Source organism: Mustela putorius, unplaced genomic scaffold (genome assembly GCF_011764305.1).
Source record: "Mustela putorius furo isolate JIRA1106 unplaced genomic scaffold, ASM1176430v1.1 tig00003834_pilon_pilon_pilon, whole genome shotgun sequence".
Lineage (NCBI taxonomy): Eukaryota > Metazoa > Chordata > Mammalia > Carnivora > Mustelidae > Mustela > Mustela putorius.
The window spans coordinates 28,614,563-28,631,986 of record NW_025421987.1 but is presented as its reverse complement, the minus strand read 5'-3'; the positions used below and the strand labels follow the sequence as shown (position 1 = coordinate 28,631,986).

Sequence of the window (17,424 nt, the reverse complement as noted above, 5' to 3'; positions counted from 1 at the left end):
CCTTTAAGAGATCCTTGGAATGCGTTCCCCTTACCCCAGTACAACCTACCTTCCCAATACAGCTACTTCCTGTTTCCCTTAATTCCACAAGCTCTAATAAGGCTGTTTTTATGTAGCCAAACTCCTACTGATTCTAATCAGTCCAGCCTTTAGAGTTAGTAGCATGTTACTGATAATATTTCTCAGACATTGCTTTTTTCAGTATGAAGCCACTTCTTCCATCTCCTGCAAGTAATACTAAATTGTGCTCCAGGGAGGTTTCTAATAATGCCCCATTCTTCTTTCTCCAACATCTATAACACTTGCAATGCAATAGCAATTTTCAAACAATAAAAAGTAAATGCGAGGAATTCAACTCTTTCTTGGTTTACAGAGAACTTTGGTTGAATGGGAGTTATTGCAAAATGTGTTCCCTCCAGGAAACAGCTTCAGTTTACAGCTAACATCCTCCTATTACCAGGCACTGTTTTAACACCAAAAATATTCACAACTCCAACTATGAAACAGAACAGTCTCTTCATAACTTTTAGGTAAATGTTTCATCAGAAGTTTATGGTTTTAAATTGTCGATAAGAGCTAATAAATCCCAACATATGTGTTGTTCTATCATTCTGATAGAGGTATTTGGTTCCAAAGTGAAAAGTTGCCCCCAACCTGATTTTCATATTTCCTCGATGAGTTGCTCTAAACTCCCACTGATTCCAAAGAGATGTCTCTTTATGGAGCAGATGTGTATCAGTGGGAATTAGGCAGATACTCTGAGGCCTATTATCAGGAATAAATTTTTTTCCAGGAAACATCACAGCATGAATACTTCTATTCCAGGCAAGTTTTTCCTACAAATGAATCTTTGTAACTGCCTGCAGGGGAGAAGACCGTTTCAATTGGTGAAACATGGATAAAGGAATTGTCTAGAACAAAGGGAAAATATGACCACATCCTCACCACAGCAGGCAATTCAGAAAACTTTAATGGAAATATCGGAAACAGATACAAGAGGAAATTTCCAAGGTGAGCCTTGTGGGATTCCTATAATGTGCACACGATTGAGAAAGGCATCTAAATCCCTTCCCTTGTGAGCTTATGATTTAGTGATGAAGGAGGTATTTTAGGAATATCTCTCTTGTTTAAATCACAAGCCAAATTAAAGGGAAATGGGGCAGGGAGGTGGATTGCCCATGGCGGTGACTTGGGTGCCAGCTATGTGAACCTGGATCAGGTTGAGGCAGTGGCAAGTTAGAGAAGTGGATGTAGGGAGTGAACCAAACCAAAAAAGAGAGATGAATCCTGGTAGCAGTGTTTCCCATCTATGGAATGCTTCACACTTCTCAAGAGCTTTCCCCCTTATTTCCTCACAACAACCTTACATGGAATTAAAGCATAAAGTGAATTATTGCCAATTATGCCAAGGAAGAATCCAAGACTCAGAAAGGCTAACTGTCATGGCACTATTGAACCTACTCTTAGGGCAGAGGTTGGGTGGAATATAAACACAGCTCTTGCCACTCTTAGAGCCAAATCTTGTACTACACAGACACACTGCCATTAAACTGCTGGGAACATAGCAAGTACTTAATAAATATTTGAATGGAAATTGAGTAAGCAAATGAATGTTCACTTTTTTGTAACAGCTTTTTTTTTTTTAAATTCTACCTCATTTATACATCTTTCTGCCCCAATTCTCCATGAAACTTTTGAAAGGGATGGACTATATCCTGGCTCTTTGTATCTCCAGCAGAAACCCACAGATCTAAGCAGACCTACAATTTTTTCTGCTTTGGCTTACATAGTTATCAGTCAAAATTGAGTTGAGTACTCCATTCATAGCCCATGAACATTAGTTAACCCATGCACATCCCCTTTTACTGTTGACTCTTTTGTCCCTGGCTTTTTGCACCCATTCAGCTACCATCCCTAATCACATTTGTCTCTTTACTTACACATATAAGTAGCCCTACACTATATACACACACACACACACACACACACACACATTTTTATGGTTGTATTTTTATATTAATAAAGGTGGAATCATGTTTAGATCTCTGCTTTACATCTTTACTTAACATGTTTAGAATATATAGTTCACTGATTATGACTAAAATATGTATTTTTATATATATTTACATTTATTTATTTATATCCATATTTGATGTTTAGTTTTTCTTTGCTATTACAAACAATACTGTGATAAACATCCTTATGCATCTATTTGTGTCCATGTGCAAGTCTGCTTTATTTGAATCGGTTGCAAATAATTAAATAAAAAGAGTGAAGTTCACATACAAATCTGTATTTTCATCTTATTTTGAAAAATAGAAAAAATTGTCAGCCTTTGACCCCTTAAGAAATATTGGCTGGAACTGGATATGAGCCATGTATGAATAGGGTAGGCACCTTCCAGATTGCCAACCATTCCACGTTTTCTCCACAATACCCCTTCACTTCTGTTATTTGCTGTATTTCCTATTGCTGCTATAACAAATTACCACAAACTTTGTGGCTTGAAACAGCATAAATCTATTATCTCACAGTCCTGGAAGTCAGAAATTCAAAATGAGTCCCACTGGGTTAAAAGCAAGGTGTCAGTATGGCTGTGTTCCTTTTTGAAGGCTCTAGGGAAAATCAATTTCCTGGACCTTTCTAGAAAGCTTCTAGAGCCTTCTTGCATTCTTCAGTTAGTGGCTCCCTTCCATCTCCAAAGCTAGCAATGGCTTTCTCATGCTGCATCACTTTGACACTGACTTCTGCCTCCTTCCTCCACCTTTTAAGGAGACTTGTTATTACATAGGGCCTACCCAGGATAATCTCCCTATTTTAAAGTCAGCTGCTTAGTGACCTTAATTCCATCTTCAACCTTACTTCCCCCTTGCCATGTAACAGAACATAATCACCAGTTCCCAGGATTAGGACGTGGGCATCTTTGAAAGGGAGAGAGATGAGGAATGAGAATATTCTGCCTACCGCACTAGACTAACCCATTCAGGACAAAAGAATTATTCATTTCTATCCCAAGGCATCTAAGTATTAGCCCACAAGTGTAAACACTTAATAACTGCCTCTGAAATAAAGTTAGCAACAACTCAGACTGTTATTTTAGACTCTGCCATCACAAGATTATTTAATATTGAGAAATAACTTTGTTCTTTAAAATACTGATCACTCACTTAGCAGTAGCCATACGGCTGATATGAATCTCTGTCTATATGGTATGTAGGATCAATATAACTCTTTTACAATATGATATTATCCTAATAGTGGATCAATATGTTAAACATTGAAGCAATATTGTTCAGAGACCTGCAATAAACTGGCTAACAGTTTGCGTTACCTTGGTTTCCATTTTCTTTTTAACCAAATTGAACTGCCCCTTTAGTGATTGCCTCAATCACTCTCACAACTGTAGAGAACATGTCAATGAATCTTTACATACTCAGCTGTAATAAAAATAATACTTCAACCTTTCCAGATGTCCAAGGGAAAAATGGGCCAGAATAGTGAGGTCCCTTCAAGTTCTAACATTCCATAATTGTACAGAAACTTGAAGGAGGATGGATATGAGAAGAGCATTAATTTGGTATTCTTCTTCCTTAACGGTTTCCAACACCTGCCTGCCTAAATTGTCTTATCAGATCACAGGCCTTATTATTCCACACTTTGACTGAGAAACAAGATGACCTGATTAGGACTGTGTGCTACTCTTCCGGTCAGTGTTGCCTCCCTTCCCTTTATAAGCACAGAACAGGAAACTAGACTCAGAAGACGCAGATCCACAGTGTCACTCAGACATGTGACCAACCTGGCCTCACCTCTAACCCCTGTCTACCTAAATCATTTCAACTCTCAACATTCCCAACTCATCATTTTTTTTCAACAACCTCCCAGTGATATGAGATCAATCCAAATACCCATCTTCTTGGCTCCACTCCCTGGCTGCTGAAACCCTCCAGAAGAAATTACTGAATCCTATAGATTCTTTTATGTATAAGAATATATATATATATATATATATATATATTTTTTTCCAATCTCCTGTGTGAGCTAAATCTAAAGTAACCAAAGGTCCTGGTTTGCCTAGAACTGAAAGAATTCCTGGGATGTGAATCTTAAAAACTGGAACAGACCATAACCAACTGGGCAAAACTGGCTCTGGCTGCACCCTTAAGAAGGCTCAACAACACTTTTCAGGTTCCAAATCACTTTTCTTACCCATTCCACATATTCACACCCTTCCACTGTCCCACATGCCCCTATGCACACGAATCTTCCCCTTCCATTGCAGAAAAGACTAAACCATCAGGCCACTGCATTTGAATAAAAAATGGCCCATATAACAAAGAGGCATTGACAAAGATTTTCTCCTTGACCAAACTCTACTGAGGCTAGTCTGAGCTCTTTTTCAACTCAACCCTAACTTTTGGTCTTATATGTTTATCTCTGCAAGAATACCACTAAGTCAGTTTAACCAAGATGGCCCATCCTCAGTATGTGATCACCCTCAATATCTGATCAGATTCCTCATACTACACCAACCCCCAAGTGATGTCTGATTACCCTGGCCTGCCTTTAGCAAGAATCCTGTAGGTCAGTTTAGCAAAAAGCTCCCCTTATTCTTGATCTTTCCTCTTAGTAATTTTCCATCTGTTGACCCCAACTGTGTTCCTTGGCTCTAAATTCCCACTTGCTTACACCATATTCAGAGTTAAACACAATCTCTCTCCCCAACTGCAAAACTCCATTGTGGTGCTCCCTAAACCTATCAACATAGTCTCCCCTTGAATAAAGTCTTCTTCGGCTTCCTCAATAAGTATCAAGAAAAGTTTTTTCTTTAACAACATCAATGGAAAAGGCCAGATGTCTGTCTACAATGGGCCTGCACAAGTAAAATTGAGCATAATGAATTCACCACAGTCTAGGAACTGGTCTTAACTTGTAGGGACAGGGCAAGATACATGGTTTTATTAGAATACTAATGTAGGTCTGACACTGAGGGGTGGGCTCTCATTAATCATGTTCTCACAGACTGATATTATAAACCACAATGACAATTTACTCACTTAGGAGAGTCTCAACCATTAGTCAGAAACACTCACATCATTATGCCAACACATTCTCTTCCTGTGAACAAGTGACATGAAGAACCAAATTATCATCAGAAGGCCACTTTATTAATGTTCAGTTTAAAAACATAGTTATCAAGCAGAGCAGAGAATCTGATCTATCAGCCTGATTGATGAATATCCTCGAATAAATAAAAGTTAAATGATCAAAAAATGGCTCTTGTGAATATTGACCAGAACAAAAGAATATAAAGAACCTTGAAAAGTGTCCTCTGGCAAAGGTAATGTTTCACCTAAAGGACCATGCAATACGCAATTCCAGAAGGATTATCATTCACATATTAGTATACAATCTACACGGTCTTTCATTATAGTCCTGGTAGCATAGTGAATACACCATGCTTTCTATTTCTCTTGCTTTCTATACTTACAAGAAATGTTGGAGACTGCCCTATATCAATGCTAAAGAACAATTTCATTCTTTTCAAGGGTTGTGTAACATTCCTTGCTTTATGTAGCTTAGACTGCTTAACAGTTTCTAATTCAGAGGACCAGGAAACTCTTAATCTAATCTCCCATTGTCTTCTCTGGGCTCTTGACCATTAGTTAATCTTTCTCTCTCTCCTGTATTTTGTTTCTGCACTCTACTGACACCTTCCCCATAACTTACACACATGTTCAAGATTTTCCCTTGATCTTCCACGTCTTTCTCTCACTAAAATATATCTCCCCTTCCTTTTACAATCAAGAATCTAGAGGGGCGCCTGGGTGGCACAGTTGGTTGAGTGTCCAATTCTTGATTTTGGCTCAGGCCTTGATCTCAAAGTTGTGAGATCAAGTCCTGCATGATGGGTCTCACACTGGGTATGGAGCCTGTTTAAGATTTCTTCTCTCCCTTTCCCTCCATCTCTCTCAATCTCTCTCTCTCCTGCTGTCTTAAAAAAAGAAGAAGAAGAAGTAGTAGAAGAGGAAGAACCTAGAAATAATGTCTTCACTCAAAGACTCCTTTCTCCACCTATCCACCATTCAACCCATTACAGTCAGGCCCCTGCCCCTATCATTATAGTGAGATTACAGTGAGGCTAGCCAGATAAAATCAGATAAAATACAGATAAAATCCACTTGTGTCTCACTATTTGCTAAAAACAACTGAATCTTAAAATCCTGCTTGTTGACCTCCGTATTGAACATGCACTCTTTGGAATTCTCTCCCACATTGGCTTCAGTGACATTGCTCAGTCCTGGATCTCCTTAGATCTTGTTTTCCTTTCTCATCCTCTTCCAGGCAGATACTAGCCAGGATTCTGACTTTGACACCCTTTGCAACTTACTCTAAACCCTCTTTAATCTGTCTCAAGCCTCCAACATTCTTGTACATGTGATTGATCCAATACTCGCATGTCTCATCAAGGCCTCTCTGAGTCAAAACTTGCATTCCAATGCTTGCTAGGTACTTACCTCTGGATTCTCACAGTACCTTAAACTCAACACATCCAAACTTTTAATTTTTTTTATCTTGTGCTACCAAGTCTGTTTTCTCTTTCTCCTTTCTCTTTCAGAGACCAACAGTATCCTCAACCATAGCAACCATATGCATATGTATGTATATATATATATATATGTATATATATATATGTGTGTGTGTGTGTGTGTGTGTGTGTATATATATATATATATATATATATTTTTTTTTTTTAAGGCTTGGAACTTACCTTTTCAACCTCCAGGAATCTGCTGCAATGTCAAATAGCTTTGCTGGACAGGACCGAATATGAAGCCATGTTGACTTTCTCTCATGTAACTGACAACATGTGACCCATGAGAAAGTTTCACATATCCTTGCCTGGACAAATTTTGGAAGCTCAATTTGTCCCATTTGGCACTTTCTCCTTTGTGCCTTCATCACAGCATTTAACCAGTCACTCAGCTAGTAGTTCTCTCAAGTGTGAGTCAAAAACTGATCTCAGACATCATTCAAACCAACAGGGGCTTTGCTGAATTACCTGAGGCGAGGTGAGGTGTAAGCATATACCCCATTCATTTCTCTGGAGGGCAAGTGGGGAGACTCACAGCAAAGAAAACTTGTTATGTACCCCAAATTCCCTCTAATATTCAAATCATGACCCTTTTATACTTTTGATGTTATAAAATAACTAAGACAGATGTAACTGGCTTAATAATCTCCTTAAAATTTGGCAACTTATCTGATAGCTCCTATGGAATTTACTATTTCTTGTGCCTTGTTACCTCAGTTAAAATTTGCATTTTATCATCCCATTATATTATCATACTTTTGACTAAAAATTCTACTCCATTGAATAAACCCTAGAAAAAATAACCCAAAATACCAAAAAGTCAAACTTAAAAAGATTTCTACTACAGTTTAATTTAAATAGTGAAAAAGTGAATACTATTCAAATATTCAAGAGTATCATAATGGCTAGGTAAATTATAGACTCCCCCACTCAATAGAACCCACATATGCATTAATAATTTGAGTTAACATAGGGACATTTTTAGGTTATAAAGTTAAGGTTAAAAAAAATGTCCACAACTGAATAAAGTACAGAAAAGTTCTGTGCACAGAAAGTGAAAAATAAAAGTAGAATGCTAATAGTTTTCTTCAAATGATATTTTCAGTAATTTATTTTTCCTTTTCAATTCAGATTTTCATAATCAGAAAAATCAGACATAGTTTTAAATGTGTACTCATAAAATTCCACTCTGTACAACAAATAGTTTCATCTCTATGGTAAGCTTGAGACTACTTTGTGTGAGCCAAAGCACCATACTGGAGCAGACCAAAACTTTTAAACTCAGTCATCTTTCTTCCTTCTCCAAATAACAAAATCAACAGGCCACTAAGTGTTTTAATAGTATGCACAAATAAACCTAACATCTGGTAATAAGACACTAAGCTTTCATCTCACTATCCAGGAAGGATGTTTGAGGGATAATTGAAAAATATCAAAGTCTGAAAAATTAACTCTCCAATATTTTTTAATCTTATGAGTTAGTTTTCTAAAGGCTGGAAGAACACAAAAATTTTTATTTTTTACTCAATCCATCAGGTGAAGAAGCATATCCCTAAAGAAAAGTATCTTAAAGCTCTAGCAATTAACCTATCCATGTTTTCCACTTTGCAAAATTAGTTTACCTGCCAACTCAATCTGCCAGTATTCTCCCAACTTTTTAAATGTGAATTGTGGCAATTCTGCAAACCAGTCTATTGGGCAGTCTGTCAAGAATTAACTGCTACTGTCATGTCTCTCCTAATGGAGTTATTGGGGAATATTTCAGGTTTTTAACATTTTTAAATTGACATGTTTATTGATTCTTGCTCTTTTTATGTGCATTATACACAGTGTTGGCATCCCATGTCAAAATGCTAAACTTTACAGCTTGAAACTCACTACTGTAATAGGTAACTTCCTTAGGTTATTAGCAAATGTCACTAATGCAATTGAGTAGCAAGTATTAAAATGAAATGTCTGTCTTTAGACCTTCTTGATAATCTAAAATAGTAATTATATGCATTAGTGATACTTTCTGACAACGAAGCTCTTAATTTTTAAATCCAAAGTGGCCTTTTCTACAATTTCTTAGCAAAAATGGAAAGAAGCTACAATTAGACTATCGAGACCATGTTATCATCATCCATCTTCTTTCAGTCCAAAACAGTGGGTGATACAAGTGGGAAATTTCTAAAGTTCTTTAATTGGAACTAATGCTTATCGACCTCTAGCTACTTTGGCAAAGCTCAAAATAGTAGATAATAGGATGATTAATGCTTTAATCCCCTAACAAAAGGGTGTTGAGCCTGTTACTATTGTTCATTCCCTTCTCAGAATTTATTTAATTTTGTTTTCCTTGATTCAGAACAGTTGCTTTTAAATGGGAGAATCACGTTTAGCCCAACAATATGCTTGCTACTTATAGCAGGAGGAAATAGAGTTCAGCAATGCGATTGAAAAGACAGGGATTTTGTTAGAACCTGAAAGTTGTTTTCTTCATTTTCACAGTGCTATGATATTTAATATATATAAAATGTTCTAGTAAAATACATCGAGTAAATGTATTTACTATTTTACCCTAGTAAAATACATTGAGAATATATGAATCCTTACCTTTGAGGATTTCCTCTAGTTCTGCAGTGCTTACCAGCATCCGAGTGCATTTACTATATGCCTACAATGTGCAAATAGAGAAAAGAAGTATAAGATGTCCTTTCTTCACAAAGCTTATAACTCCACACTGACATGTAGGACTACTAAATCACACCTATAAGACAGTTTAGAAAAGATGTGACTCAAATAGTTCTAGGGAGTGGGGTAGATTACTCTTAACGATAAGAATTTAAAGAAGGAAAAATTCAGGAGGTTCTCGAATGTTCTCAGAAAGACGACCCAGAAAATGCTGAATAGAATATTCTTGGAAGAGAGCTTGAATTTGGCTGAGTGGAAAGTTTGGATGCTAGTTCCTTGTAACATCCACTTCTTACCTCTCTTTTGGCTTTGCTTGCTTTCTATTTGTCTGATTGTAAACTTTTTTAGATAAAGGAAGCCCCAATAAAGTAAAACCTTGTTGAACCCAGTTTTCTTTTTATTTTAAGCTTGTATTTACTTATGAGAGACAGAGTGAGCATGAGTGGGTGGGGAGGGGTAGAGAGAGAGAGGGAGAAGCAGACTCCCTGCTGATCAGTGAGCCTGATGAGGGTGCTCCATGCGGGGCTGGATCCCAGGACCCTGAGATCGTCACCTGAGCTGAAGGCAGACACTTAACAGACTAAGACACCCAAGTGCTTCAGGAACCCATGGTCTTAACCTTATTTCTCCTCTTATGTGTTTTAGAGTTTGAGAGATTGGCTTGGGTCAAAAATAAAAGTTTTTTATGAAACTAATGAATTATTGAACATTGTATCAAGAACTAATGATGTACTGTATGTTGGGAATTTGAATTTAAATTAAAAAATAAAAATGCTTCTATCCTTATGAAAAAAATTTTAAATAAATAAATGAAAGTTTTGGCGGATAGGCAGTTGGTCAAGGGGAATGCTAAAGAACAATTACCTGCAACCAGTTGATGGGGACAAATGCAGTATCTTTCCTGTTAAAGTTTAAGTCTTTACAAACAGCTTCATAAGTACCTATACTCTGGTCTCTATCAACATTGTTAAGGCAAGCAACAGCTCACCCTAGCGTGCCAGTCAGCACCATGGCCTTATTTTTATAAGACACAAAACCACGAGCTAGCAGAGATGTTCCAGTATAGGTTACAAAGATATTTCAATAGGTTCTCAGCAGTGACAGTCTACAGAGTAGCTGAAAATTCTGAACCTAATAGACCACTATAAACGTTAATATATATCGCCACTTGTACCATCACAGGAAATAATTTGAGTACGGTTTGGGTTTTTCTTTGTTTTGAAATTTAAAATGTTGTCCTAGTGATTTTTGTTCCCCTGACTTAATCCAATATTTTACATGAAAATAAGTTTTATTTCTGCCTTGGCAAAATAGCAGCCCTTCTGGTTTATTTTCAGTCCATTTGGTTCCCTGCATTTATGGGGCTTCCCTTACCAGCTCCTGTCTCTGCTCCCCAAACCAAAACTAAGAAGAATCAAGTCACTTTGATTCTCTCAGAATGCCTCTAAAAACTTCCCACTTATAGATACATAGAGATAAGGGATAGATGATATAGATATATCTGAGAATATATATGTATGTATATAATGATATACTACATATGTATAGCTCTACTCATGCTTGTCTTTGCTCCCCAGAAACAGCTTATGGCCTATTCACTTCTTTCTTTTTTGCTAAGAAGTGAAGCAAGAGAAATATGAAGCTCAGAGAAAGTTTTCCAAACGAGGGTTCCTCAAGGTTTAATTTTTTCATTTTGCTAAAATGTGTATTTTACCATTTCTCTTTAAAATCCAAGATTCTTCTCTAATTTTTGTTATAGTGGGGTATAGTTCTCATACATTTTCTAATTCTCTCCATTGTCAAATAATGCCCTGAGCTTCTGCCTAGACTAACCTGGAATTACCTATTTGGGGATATCAAAGTCATCTTCTGGAGTGCTAGGGGAACAAGGGAGGGTAGTGTCAACCTTCACTGAGTAACGAAGGTTACTTCTGCTTCATTATAAATCAAATAAAAGCTAAACAGTAATATCAAAACATTGTCATTGAAATTAGACCCTCAATTAACTCTCATGGCAGTGAATAGTTTAAAAGTATTTTAACCCATTGTTCCTCTACAGCTCTTCACAACAACTTCGTGATGAAAATTAGGCTCATGGTAGAAAACCCCCCAAGTTGCATGTTTCCCTCTGACCAGATCTGGAGTGGTCAGAAACTTCATTCCCCTGCTGCCACCACCATACCCTGCTACCTGGAGCCAGAGCCAAGGCCACAGATGGCCAGAGAGGAGTTGCCCAAGGAGTGCAAGTGTCTTTAATTACATGGACAGCCTATGGCACCATCAGTGGCCAGTTGGACTCAGAGCCCCAATCTCAAGGCCAAGTTAAGTAAAACTATGCAAGCATATGGAGATGTGACACTACTGCTTCTCTCTCTCTAGGCCTGAGATGGGTATGGGTATGGGGTGCCTATCTGAGATGCCAAATCATGGCACAAATATTGCAATAAAATTATCTTTTAATTTGTTTTTTTCATTTCTCATTGGTAAAGGAATGTTGTGAAGGAGGTATTTGGGATTTTTAGAGGTAAGCACACCAGAATTAGGAGTTTATACCTGTACATATATTCATGAGAGGTCCCAGTGTAGATCAGAGTGAGAGAAGTTCAGTGACCTGACTTGCCGAAGGTCACACAACATCAGAAAACAATAATAAATAACAATAACATAATAATAAGTAATAAAAACCTCTCCTCTCCTAGGCTTCATTTCTTAACATTTAAATGTGTCATCCAGATGACAAAGCATTTCATCAGGAGCACACTAACATGAAATAATTTCTGTCTCTAATAATATGCACAACCCTTTGAAATTATAAGGTATTCATTTCTATTTAACCACTTTTTACTAAGAACATCTTTGAAAGGAGAACTGGTAACCTTATCCTCATTCCTAGATGAGACAACTAACACACTTAGGCTTCTTTTTTTTTTTTTTAATATTTTATTTATTTATTTGATAAAGAGAGAGAGCGTGAGATGGGGGAGGATCAGAGGGAGAAGCAGACCCCCAGCTGAGTAGGGAGCCCTAGGCGGGACTCAATCCCAGGACTCCAGGATCATGACATGAGCCAAAGGCAGTCACTTAACCAACTGAGCCACCCAGGTGTCCCACACTTAGGTTTCTAAACTGATGAATACAAAAGGACTAGCAAGAAGGAAAAAGTAAAACTAATATAAAATAAAAGAGATATACATGAATTTGAATGCATTTCAAGAGTTTTCCTGATTTTAAAAGTTCTCCATCTTTGTGAGGGTGTTATTATTTAAATCTAAGCCAAGGTCTTGACGATTTCTAAGGAGTAGGAGAGGTACTGTATAAATCACAGAGCAGTTTTCACCAACACAAAAGTCTCTTTAATTATACAGGTGAAACACTCTACCTTTCCCTATTTTTTCATGAGAATAAAAATTAAATCCCACTGAATTATTCTTTTTTTCCCATTATGTTTGGTGTCACTTCAATGACAAGAAGCACTCTAATTCTTTTTCTCCCAGTTTGATCCTGAATTGGTGACTAGTCTGCTTTTGAAAAAAGAAAGTTCAAAATAAAAATAATATATTCTTATTGATTATAGCTTTTAAGCCAGTAACATCTAATATGAAAACATTCCTTTCATATTCACTCAAATAATGCTTTTTATATAACAGGCACCAGAATACTATCAAGATTTTTTTATTATGTGAATATTCTGATTGAAAAGTAGAATGTCAGTGGTGGTAAGTGGTAAGTGAAACAACTAATCTACTGAAAAATCTTCCACTAGAAAAGGTAAAATAACCTCTGCTCAGTCAGTTAAATGAGAGTATATGAAACACAGTAAACACACAGAGGAGGGAAAAAAATCCTGCTCTTCAGGTATGGATGCAATGACCTTAATAGTTCTCCTTTCCCTTTATGAAGCTTCAAGATTCTCTCTCCTTTCCTTATAACCTGGAAAAAAAAAATGACCTTTTTGTTGTCAGTCATTCTGTAATGTAATTGCTAGTCATTAAAAGTCATTTGGCTCAATACTAAGACAAGGCAATCAGCTTTGTGGTTTTGTGCAGTTTAGTAAGGAACGGGATTTATAAGCCCATGCCAGGAGAGGAGGTAGAGGCATTTCAGAAATCATTTACAAGTGGAACCTGGCATAATATCAACCCTTTTCTAAGTGTCATTATAAAAGGTCAATAGGACAAATGCCCCTGAAGTGCTGAGGAGGAGAAAGAATAAGCAACTCTCTCTGCTGTAATCCCTACTACAAACCAATTAACAGGCCTGCAAAAGGAACTTTCCTAAACCATCACTTTGGAAGAGTTAATCCTGCTCAAAAGCCACCTGTGGCTTCCTATTGCCTGCATAATGAAATGCAAGGCTTGGATATACATACCCACCATGACTTAATCCTACTCTCGTAAATACATCACTTCTGTGTGTCCTTTCTCATTCAGTCACCTGTCCTTGAGCTTCTCCATGTTGGATCAATGTGTTCCACTGACCCAAGATGGTCTGTTCCTGTCTGTTACATTTTCTTCATGACCCAGCTCAAGTCATAACCTTGCGAAGTCTCCCTCATTGGCCCATTTCATAGTCACCTCACCATAGTCACCATTCATTGGCCAATCAGTAATATGCTACCCTGTTATGCACTGAGATTATCACTTTAATATAACTTTATTGGAGACAAGGACTAGGCCTCAGGCAATACTGGTCCTGCATTCACCATAGGGCCCAGTACATAATAAAACTACATTTGTAGAGTACTTAGAAGTATACAAAGTCACAGCTCTCAAGGGAGTCAGACTCCTAAATATCATGATCACTGAACCCCATTGTCCCAGCCTCACCTTGACAACTTCCAAGCCATCGCTCCCTTGTTCTCACCTTTAATTCTTTACCTGCACGTTATAGATGAGGACACTGAGACTCAGAAGAGTTGATTACCCTGTACTTATGAATATGTGAGAACCTGAAGCCTAGCTCTGGTCTTCTAACTCCAAATCCAGTGATCTTTCTACTCTACTACACTACCTCCATGACAAGCATTCAAAACATTTTTGTGGATTTAGATCTTGGCTATCAACACTATCACCAGTTCCAGTAACTTGCTGGAGGAGCAAAGATGTATGTGTGTGTTGTGTCAATTACTGGGTACAGTAGACTAAAAAATGTAGTAGCAAAGATATTAAATAAATAAAACAAATGAACAAGTAATAGTTATAATACTTAGGAGATTCCAACTTTTAAGCCTGCCCCTAACTAACTCTATATTCTGAATCGAGTCATCTTTCTAAGCCCGAGTCTAGTCATCTGTTAAAATGTGAGCTCGAACAAGATAATTTTCAAAATATCTGCCAACCCTCACATTCTGTGATTCTGTGTTCAGCTCTGGAAGGAGGTTATGCAGGAACCGCACCCCGCCCCTCTCGGAGCCAGTAGCAAGCAACCCAGTAGTAGCTCTTCTTCCAGGCCCCACATTCACATTCTTCAAGCTGCCCTATAGGACACCCATGTCAAAGTCTCGGTGCTCAATTCACATGCAAGTGTCCCTTTGAGCTCTGCTCCAAATCCCTGCCTGGTTCCCCCACCCCAGAATAAAGATGGAATAACCCCAAGCCCCTTGTCCTTGGTCTCTCAGTCCAAAACAAGAGAGTCTATAGGCCTGTGAAAAATAGCACCAAAATTCAGACCATAATACCTAACCACAGAAGATAAGGGTAATTATTATTCACAAGGCCAACAGACAGCAACTGAAATTGAAGCTGAGGCACCAAAGAATCACATTACTTCCTTTAGAATTCATGTACAGGGAGATCATTTCGTGTCTGGAATGCTTTGGATATATTTGGTGTTTAAAGCAGGAGTGTGGACTTAGCAGACTGTTACTATCTTCCATAAATTCTGAGTCCAGAGTTTATATGCGAAGACAATACGAAACTCTGAGCTTGGAAACTAGATTCGAGTAAGAATTAACTGTGTGACAGTTAATGTGAGACAGTCCGCTTAATCTTTTTGCACTCAATAATCCCATCTGTGAAATGAGGACAGTGGCTAGGCAAGAGGATTTTAAAGTCATTTACATGTATAAAAATCTATCACCTAACTGTTAGCGATGAATTTAAAATACCCATTTCAAACTTAAAAATTTTTTTAATCTAAGCTGAGTTTTGATTCATCTTTATAGCCATAGGATAGAGGTGTTAAACAGTATATTCAATAAGCTTGCTATACAATTTTTATAACTTCACTGCTAAGTATGAGTGTCATTTCCTCCATGCCCAGCTATTTACCTGAATCTTTACCATGATTTTAGACAACTGTGATCTCTGTCTGAAAGAAGACAGCAGCCCAAAAAACCCTCAAGAAGTCTTCTTTCCAAGCACTGCTGTGAGGATTAATGAAGAAAAATCCCCTGCTATGAACTTCAATTCTAAGCTGTGGCCACAGGAAGGGCTGCAGGAAGCCCAGTAGAAGTCCAAATAATAAATTCTCTTTTTATCTTTGTCACTGAACATTGGATAAAGAGTAATGCACTTCAATGTTCTCTTCCTCATTTTTCCAGCTGTAAAATAGAGGCAAACTTGCAGGTAGGAACTCTTTCCTCATAGGCATGAGCAGAGTAGCTCCATCTCCATCCCTTCCATCATTCCCATATTGGCTGCAAGAGATTTCTAGTGCTTCATACAAATTAAAACAAGTTCAACAGCTTGAAATAACATACATATACTATTTCATAGTTTCTGTAGCTTGGGAGTCTGGGCACAGTTTAACTGTGCTCAGGGTTTACGAGGCTGCAGTCAAGGTGCTGGCTAGGCTACATCCTCATCTGGAAGCTCAATTGGAGAAGAATCCACTTCCAAATTCATTCAAGCTGTTGACATGATTCGTTTCCTTTGTGCTGTATTACTGAGGGCCCTGGCTCTTTGCTAGCTATTGGAGGCTTCCTGCAGTACAGGCTTCTTTGATATGGCCTCCAACTTTATCAAACCCACAAGGAGAGTCTCCACTCCAATCTACTAAGACTGAAGTCATATAAGGTAACATAACCATAGAAAATCCATGCTGTCACCTTTGCCATATAAATAACCTAGTCCTGAGAGTGACATTCCATCATTTTTGCCATATCCTGTTGTCTAGAAGCAAGTCACAGGTCCTGCTGACAATCAAGGGGAGAATATTACACAAATATGTGAACATCAGAGGTAAGATTGACTGGGGGTCATGTTAGGGTTGGTTGCCACATTGACCTAACAGAAAAATCAATTATCAGTCCCCATAACCAAAATCTTCCACTCTTACTAGGACATTTCTCCCTCAACAACCACCAGCACCTCCCTAATTACCATTGCTTTCCCAGTTGTTTTGACAGAAGCCAGGCCACACTCACCATAGACCCTGTCCATTTGTCTTTCAAATTTTATTTATCTCCTAATATGAACCCAACTCTATACTGGCATGATGAGCAGCAGAATAATGCCACACACACACACACACACACATCCAGATTCTAATTTGTAGAACCTATGAATATGTTTTATTAAGTGGCAAAGGGGAATTTAGGCAGCGGATGGAATTAAGGCTGTAAATCCACAGACCCGGAGATAGAAAGGTTATCTTGAAATACCAGATAAGAAAATTACAAGCATCCTTATAAATGGAAGAGGGAAGTAGAAGAGAGTGTCAGACTGATGCAATGTAAGAAACACCACCCCGGCCATCACTGACTTTGAAGATGGAAAAATACCATGAGCCAAAGAATGTGGGCAGCCTCTAGAAGCTAGAAAAGATTTGAATGTGGTTTCTTCCCTAAGGCTTCCAAAAAGGAACTCAGCCCTGCCAACACTTTGATTTTAGTCTAGTTAGCGCCATTTCAGGCTTTCGATCTCCAGAACTAGAAGATAATAGATTTGTGTTGTTTTAAGCCATTAAGTTTATGGTAATGGAAAACTAATATTACTAGGACCTGGGGACACAAAGTTAAAAGAGACATGGTCCTTGTCCTCAAGAAGCTCATAGGCACATGGGGCAGGAGGCACACAAATAAGCCCCGGGCAGAGGATACAGTTCCAATCTGGTGTCTCAGCACCAGGCACAGTTTTTCAGCAGTGTCTACAACCCCCTTCCTCCCCAGACCATTGCCTGGCCTGTTTGTGGCTTTGGGGCAAGAACTTTCCCTCCTT

General features: G+C 38.1%; 1 protein-coding gene across 5 annotated transcripts in view; it reads right to left on the bottom strand.

The window, feature by feature from the left end:
• Window positions 1-9,253, bottom strand: part of ZPLD1 (zona pellucida like domain containing 1) — a 199,346-nt gene extending 190,093 nt beyond the window's left edge. For all 5 annotated transcript variants that reach the window (XM_013045609.2, XM_045088286.1, XM_045088283.1 and 2 more), the window contains exon 1: window positions 9,188-9,253. The gene's annotated coding sequence lies outside the window, so the exon portion shown is untranslated. The remainder of the gene's footprint in view (window positions 1-9,187) is intronic.
• Window positions 9,254-17,424: the final 8,171 nt, after the last annotated feature.